An 8,741-nucleotide genomic window follows, 5' to 3' on the forward strand; every position below is an offset into this window, starting at 1 on the left:
ATCTGAAGGGAAGAGTCTTTTAACTTAAAGATCCCCGAGAGGGCTTTCTTATGCCTCAGAATTTGAAAGTGCCCTGAAATTTGTCCTTTAAAAAATTCTCTGTACTTTTTTTGCGGGTGTGCTATAACATTCTTACATGTATCATTCTGTGATTAAATTTCCAGGTTACTCTAAATGATACCTAAATTTGAAAGAGCCAATTCTAATTATCCCAATGTGACCTTAAGAAAAGTAAGAGAATAAACTTCATTTTTCTGCTTTTTTGTTGGACTGAAGTATTTGAAAGAGTTAGGTAGAAATAAGAGACAAAGTCCTGAACCTTTCAAAATGGAAAATTAATTTTAAACTTAAAAGTATGTTTCTATTACCTATTGTTGAAACTGTCTTTGTATAAATGAATAAACAGAAATAAAGGAACTTTTTTTTCCCAAAAGCATTTTCAGCCTGCTTATTCATGTCATATTATCTAAAGAGATGGTGGGGAGTTGGGTGGGTAGTGATGTGACAAGGTTTAGATCTTTAATATTCAAAAGTGTAAATATTCAATTTATTAATCTGATGGAATTAGTTTATGAAATCAAATCTTGGTACATTGCATTTTATTGCTTTCTCTTATGAAATTAAAGAGATAGGTTTTCATCAGAAAATAATCCCTCTTAGGTTGAGTTGGAAATGGTTAATGGGTTCCAGTGCCATGCATTAACAGAGCAGTGCCTAGTAGGAATGCTGGTGAGTCATATGTAACTGTAGTTTCATGGCCAAGGTCCCACTGATTTTGGACTCTCTATATAAATATTTTGTCTGCTTCATATTTTGGACCTCACCTCTCTGACCCTTATTTGGGAGTATTGCAGTTGTCAGTGATAGAGCTTAAATTTTTCATATTGTATGTACCTTATATGAGGATATATCCAAAAGATCATTATTCACCACCTCTTCCAGTTCAAGCTCCAGTACTCCCAATTCTATAAACTGAGGGCAGAGGAGAGGAAATTCTCCCCTTTGGACAATCCTATGCTATCTTTCATGACTGACTCATTAGAAAAATGAATATTAAGTTTTTCTAAGAAAAACAGAATGCCTTCTGAATCACCAAAGATTAAGTTTTGATATTTAAAGTATAATAAATTGCTGAAGATTAGTAATCTTGAAATGTATGTGTGTGTGTGTACACACAAAAATATATACAGACCATTTATTATCCAGAATATTTGATTAGCCCTGACCAAGCTAAATAACAGTGTATAATATTTTGAGACCCTAAAATTAGACTATATCTTAAACAGTTGTTTTAAACCTGCTTGATATTTTAAGCATATTTGCAAGTTGAGGATTACCTCAGAATTGTCAACACAAAACCAAGTCTTTGGGATTGAAAAAGAGATTTCATACAGTACTTTTTTTTTTGTAAAATGTTCCAAGTTATGATAAAATCAAGTGATGCCAAAAAGGTTGGTCAGCCCTGTAAGAATATTCTGTGTGCTTTTTCCCTCCTAAGAACATGTAACCTTTGTATTGTTTAAAATAACTATTTAATATTGATTAACATACTTAAACTACAAGGAAATTGTTGCCTTTCAAAAATAAATACTCCACAGCAGTTCATTGTAGTTGTAAAGCCCTCTGTCCACTTTCCTAAAATTCTCTTGGTTGTCTTTAAAGGTAAACTCATAAAAATGGGCTGCCACATTGCTTAATCTTCTTGCCTGCTTTCATTACTGTCGTTTGAGGGTAATAAGGAGCAGCAGCGATAAGGCAGTGTGCCACTCTGCTTTTGAAAAGATGGCAATAGAGAGGTGGGGGACCATAAGGGGGAGAAAAGCGGCAGTGTTTTCCATTGACCAAGTCTTGCAAATAGGCCCAGCTGTTGAGTATGATCATTTGGAATCCCTGAAACACTTCTAGATGAGCATTGCTCCTGTACATATTTTGATAACTGTATAATCTAGCTCTTCCCGACATTATGTGTAATACATCTCTCTGTGTGTAACAATCTTTTTGAGCAATTCCTCACCACCCATCATCAAAGACTGAGTTTTCCATCTGTAGACTGTACGTTTGGTAGTAGAAAACAATAAACATAAGAAGTTCAAACTATAAACATGCATTTTTGAATGCTTGCAAAATATTCAATCTGCGTAGCAAAGAAATGATAGGTAATTCTGCATTGCATTTAGAGTTAAAAACATCTGTCCAAGCCAATCCCACAGAAATGCAAAAAATTGTCTCTTGATGCAGAAGTTGAAACTAGCACTGTACAATTAAGCTCTATGGTAGCTATATTTTATGTTTTTAACTGGTCTCAAACAAACTTTTCACTTAGTCTCTAGTTCATTTTCCCAAGGCACATGGAGGCTTTGTATCTTATGTCCACCTCCATTAAGGCTGCGTGCCAGGAATATGCCTTTTCCCACATAAAATTCCCAGATACCAGTTCAGTAGGTCTTTAACAATAGAACAAATGCTTGCGCAACTGGGATATTGGGGTCGTGAAAGCTCTTTACAAATTTGAAGCAATAGAAACATTTCATGCATTTCAGAAGTTTTATAATCCTTAATCAGTTCTTTTTTACAGAAAACAAGTCTAGCAAAAGTACATTAAGGTTCTAGTCATATTTATTGTCTTTCCCCAAAATAAAATGAATAGAAACATACTCTGTTCTGGCTCAATCTTGGGTGAAACTTTAGAAGAAAGGGAGGATTGACAAGTCAACTGATCTTCACTTGTATAGCCACACCAACTGTTTACAGTTGGGCTCGTCCCCTCTGCCCTTGCACACTTGTAAAAAATGTTTAATATTACCAATCTACCACCATCCCCACCCCGCCTAGAATAAATGGCCAGACTAATGGGAATGGAGAGAAATAATTTAAAATGCAGAGGCCATTTTGTCTTTGTTTTTGCCTCAGCTGATCCCCTACGTTGTGTTTAGTTGCTTCACAGTGTGAGTAAAATCTGGAGACACTATTTAAATAATACACCTGCTAAATGAGAACTACTGCATTTTTTCTTAACATAGTTTGGTTGCTGTTCATCATTCTGGTTGGTGGTATGTCAGTCTTTGACAAAATAAAAACCTGTACACTCACTTTCCAAGGTTAGACCTATAATTAGAACAACCCTGTATTTGATGGGGCAATCTTCCTCAATGATACCAATCAAGAAAGTCAAGAACATCAGAACCATCATCTGGGGTGCGTTTCAGAGATTCAGATTCCTGGATCTTAATCTCAGATGCTCTTACTCTGTAGGCCTGGGCTCAGAAATCTGTTTTTTTTTTTTTGAAGATTTTATTTATTTATTTGACAGAAACACACCGAGAGAGGGAACACAAGCAGGGGGAGTGGGAGAGGGAGAAGCAGGCCTCCTGCTGAGCAGGGACCCCGATGCGGGGCTCGATCCCAGGACCCTGGGATCATGACCTGAGCCGAAGGCAGACGCTTAACGACTGAGCCACCCAGGCGGCCCCAGAAATCTGTATTTTTACCATGTCCTGCAGGGGATTCTGATCTCTGCAATACTCACTTTGAGGAATACTGCCCCGGATGAAGATCTCTCAGTATATCATCTCAGGCTACCTCTAACTTTGGGATAGTTAGATTTGGAGATCAACTCTGTTAGGTCCATTTTGACTCCTTCATAAATGATTTTGTTGGCATAATTCATCTTTTCCTGCCAAGCCTGTGCTCAGACGTGCCAGTTGTCCACAGGCAAGGGAGACTCACGAATAAGCTGAAAAGTGGATTGAATGAGGTCTGAAAGCCAAGGCATGTGGCCAAAAATGAATGGTAAGACGGAAGAGGGAGTGACTGCAGAAGAAAAGCTGGATTCTGACTCCAAGTGCAGATAAGCCAAGGGTATGGACCTAGGCTCAGCTGGGAAGGGGCAGAGTGCACATTACGAAGGCAGAGATACCATACTTGCCTCCTGGAGGGAGGAACTCTACCTTTGGCCCACTTGGAAAATTTCAGTATACTACCCATGGGTTTTAGAGAAGCATGGCCTGTCATTGCTTCCTTTCCTACCTTGGAATTAATTAACATCTCTCAATCCTTAACAAGAATATTAATAACAAATGAATATTATTTTCTGTTTTGTTTTTTAGATGCTAGAAGCATGCATACTTTATTTTTTCTCAATTATTTTTTTACCATTTAAAAAATTTATTCAAATTCAATTAACATATAGTATATTATTAGTTTCAGAGGTTGAATTCAGTGATTCATCAGTCTTCTATAACACCCAGTGCTCATTACATCACATGCCCTCCTTAATGTCCCATCACCCAGTTACCCCATCCCCCACCCCTCTCCCCTCCAGCAACCCTGTTTGTTTCCGATGATTAAGAGTCTCTTATGGTTTGTCTCCCTCTCTGATTTCGTCTTGCTCCCTTCCCCTATGCTCCTCTGTTTTGTTTCTTAAATTCCACATATGAGTGAAATATAATTGTCTTTCTCTGATTGACTTATTTTGCTTGGCATAATACCCACTAGTTCCATTCATGTCATTGCAAACAGTAAGATTTCATTTTTTTGATGGCCAAGTAATATTCCATTATATATGTATGTATATATATATACCACGTCTTTATCCATTCATCTGTCGATGGACGTCTGGGCTCTTTCCATAGTTTGGCTGTTGTGGACACTGCTGCTATAAACATTGGGGTGCCCGTACCCCTTCAGATCACTACATTTGTATCTTTGGGGTAAATGCCCAGTAGTGCAATTGCTGGGTCGTAGGGTAGCTCTTTTCAACTTTCTGAGGAATCTTCATACTGTTTTTCAGAGTGACTGCACAGCTTGCAATTCCCACCAACAGCATAGGAGGGTTCTCCTTTCTCTGCATCCTCGCCAACATCTGTTGTTCCTGACTTGTTAATTTTAGCCATTCTGACTGGTGTGAGGTGGTATCTCTTTGTGATTTTGATTTGTGTTTCCCTGATGCTGAGTGATGTTGAGCATTTCTTCATGTGTCTGTTGGCCATTTAGATGACTTCTTTGGAGAAATGTCTGTTCATGTCTTCTGCCCATTTCTTGATTGGATTATTTGTTCTTTGGGATGTTGAGTTTGATAAGTTCTTTATAGATTTTGGATACTAGCCCTTTATCTGATATGTCATTTGCAAATATCTTCTCCCATTCTGTTGTCTTTTGGTTTTGTTGACTGTTTCCTTTGTTGTACAAAAGCTTTTTATCTTGATGAAGTCCCAATAGTTCATTTTTGCCTTTGCTTCCCTTACTGTTGGTGATGTGTTTAGGAAGAAGTTGCTCCAGCTGAGGTCGAAGAGGTTGTTGCCTGTGTTCTCAAGGATTTTGATGGGTTCCTGTCTCACATTTAGGTCTTTCATCCATTTTGAGTCTATTTTTGTGTGTGGTGTAAGGAAATGGTCCAGTTTCATTCTTCTGCCTGTGGCTGTCCAATTTTCCCAACACTATTTGTTGAAGAGATGGTCTTTTTTCCATTGGACATTCTTTCCTGCTTTGTCAAATATTAGTTGACCATAGAGTTGAGGGTCCATTTCTGGGCTCTCTATTCTGTTCCATTGATCTATGTGTCTGTTTTTGTGTCAGTCCCATACTGTCTTGATGATGACAGCTTTGTAATAGAGCTTGAAGTCCGGAATTGTGATGCCACCAGCTTTGCTTTTCTTTTTCAACATTCCTCTGGCTTTTTAAGGGCTTTTCTGGTTCCATACAAATTCTAGGATTATTTGTTCCAGCTCTGTGGAAAAAGTTGATGGTATTTTGAGAGGGATTGCATTAAATGTGTAGATTGCTCTAGGTAGCATAGACATTTTCACAATATTTGCTCTTCCAATCCATGAGCATGGAACGTTTTTCCATTTCTTTGTGTCTTCCTCAATTTCTTTCATGAGTGTTCTATAGTACAGATCCTTTGCCCCTTTGGTTAAGCTTATTCCTAGGTATTTTATGGGTTTTGGTGCAAGTGTAAATAGGATCGACTCCTTAATTTCTCTTTCTTCTGTCTTGTTAGCAGAAATGCAAGTGATTTCTGTACACTGATTTTATATCCTGCCATGTTGCTGAATTCTTGTATGAGTTCTACAGTTTTGGGGTGGAGTCTTTTGGGTTTTCCACATAAAGTATCATGTCATCTGCAAGGAGTGAGAGTTTGACTTCTTCTTTGCCAATTTGGATGCTTTTATTTCTTTTTGTTTTCTGATTGCTGAGGCTAGGAATTCTAGTACTATGTTGAACAACAGTGGTGAGAGTGGACATCTCTGTTGTGTGCCTGACCTTAGGGAAAAAGCTCTCAGTTTTTCCTCATTAAGAATGGTATTCAGGGGCGCCTGGGTGGCTCAGACGGTTAAGCGTCTGCCTTCGGCTCAGGTCATGATCTCAGGGTCCTGGGATCGAGTCCCACATCGGGCTCCCTGCTCCTTGGGAGCCTGCTTCTCCCTCTGTATTTCTCTCTCACTCTGTCTCTCATGAATTAAAAAAAAAAACAACAAAACAAAACAAAAAAAGAATGGTATTCACTGTGGGCGTTTGTATGTGGCTTTTATGATACTGAGGTAGGTTCCCTACTACATTGTGAAGAGTTTTAACCAAGAAAGGATGCTGTACTTTGTCAAATGCTTTTTCTGCATCTATTGAAAGGATTGTTTGGTTCTTGTCCTTTCTTTTATTAATGTATTGTATCACATTGATTGATTTGCAGATGTTGAACCACCCTTGCAGCCCAGGAATAAATCCCACTTGGTCATGGTGAATAATCCTTTTAATGTACTTTTGGATCCTATTGGCTAGTATTTTGGTGAGAATTTTTGCATCCATGTTCATCAGGGATATTGGTCTGTAATTCTCCTTTTTGGTGGGGTCTTTGTTTTTGGGGGGGATCAAGGTAATGCTGGCCTCATAAAAAGAGTTTGGAAATTTTCCTTCCATTTTGATTTTTTGAAACCGCTTCAGAAGAATAGGTATCAGTTCTTTAAATGTTTGGTAGAATTCCCCTGGGACTGGCCCTGGACTCTTGTTTGTTGGGAGATTTTTGATTGCTGCTTCAATTTCCTTGCTGGTTATGGGTCTGTTCAGGTTTTCTATTTCTTTTTGTTTCAGTTTTGGTAGTTTAGATTTCTCTAGGAATTCATTTGAATGAGTTTGGAAGTTTTCCTTCCATTTCTGTTCTTTGGAACAGTTTCAGAAGAATAGGTATTAATTCTTCTTTAAATGTTTGGTAGAATTCCCCTGGGAAGCCATCTGGCCCTGGGCTCTTGTTTGTTGGGAGATTTTTGATTACTGCTTCAATTTCCTTAGTGGTTATGGGTCTGTTCATGTTTCTGTTTCTTCCTTGTTCAGTTTTGGTAGTTTATACATTTCTCGAAATGCACCCATTTCTTCCAGATTGCCTAATTTGTTGGCATATAGTTGCTCATAGTAAGTTCTTAAAATTGTTTGTATTTCTTCAGTATTGGTTGTGATCTCTCCTTTTTCATTCATGATTTTATTTATTTGGGTCGTTTCTCTTTTCTTTTTGATAAGTCTGGCCAGGGGTTTATCGATCTTATTAATTCTTTCAAAGAAAACCAGCTCCTAGTTTCGTTGATCTGTTCTACTGTTCATTTGGTTTCTATTTCATTGATTTCTGCTCTTATCTTTGTTAATTCTCTTCTCCTCCTGGGTTTAGGCTTTATTTGCTATTCTTTCTCCAGCTTTCCTTAAGCGTAAGGTTAGGTTGGGTATTTGAGACCTTTCTTGTTTCTTGAGAAAGGCTTGTATTGCTTTATACTTCCCTCTTAGGACCACCTCTGCTGCATCCCAAAGGTTTTGAACAGTTGTGTTTTCATTTTCGTTTGTTCCATGAATTTTTTAAATTCTTTAATTTCCTGGTTGACCCATTCATTCTTTAGTAGCAACCTCCATGTATTTGAGTTCTTTCCAAATTTCCTCTTGCAACTGAATTCAAGTTTCAAAGCATTGTGATCTGAAAATATGCAGGGAATGATCCTAATCCTCTGGTACTGGCTGAAACCTGATTTGAGACCCAGGATGTGATCTATTCTGGAGAATGTTCCATGTGCACTCGAGAAGAATGTGTATTCGGTTGCTTTAGGATGGAATGTTCTGAATATGTCTGTAAAGTCCATCTGGTCCAGTGTGTCATTCAAAGCCCTTGTTTCTTGGTTGATCTTCTGCCTAGATGATCTGTCCATTGCTGTGAGTAGGGTGTTAAAGTCTCCTACTATTATTGTATTATTATCAATGTGTTTCTTTAATTTTGTTATTAATTGGTTTATATAGTTGATTGTTCCCATGTTAGGGGCATAAATATTTATAATTGTTAGATCTGCTTGTTGGATAGACCCTTTAATTATGATATAGTGTCCTTCCTCATCTCTTATTACAGTCTTTGCTTAAAATCTAATTTGTCTGATAGAAGGATTGCTACCTCAGCTTTCTTTTGATGTCCCTTAGCATGATAAATTGTTCTCCACACCCTCCCCCTCACTTTCAATCTGGAGGTAACTTTGGGTCTAAAAAGAGTCTCTTGTAGACAGCATATCAATAGGTCTTGCTTTTTTATCCAATCTGATAATCTGTGTCTTTTGATTGGGGCATTTAGTCCATTTACATTCAGAGTAACTATTGAAAGATATAAATTTAGTACAATTGTATTATCTATAAAGTCACTGTTTTTGTATATTGTTTCTGTTCCTTTCTGGTCTATGTTACTTTTGGGCTCTCTTTTTGCTTAAAGGATCCCCTTTAATATTTCT

The sequence above is a fragment of the Leptonychotes weddellii genome, chromosome 1 (genome assembly GCF_054177405.1).
Source record: "Leptonychotes weddellii isolate Sample4059 chromosome 1, ASM5417740v2, whole genome shotgun sequence".
NCBI classification, from domain to species: Eukaryota; Metazoa; Chordata; class Mammalia; order Carnivora; family Phocidae; genus Leptonychotes; species Leptonychotes weddellii.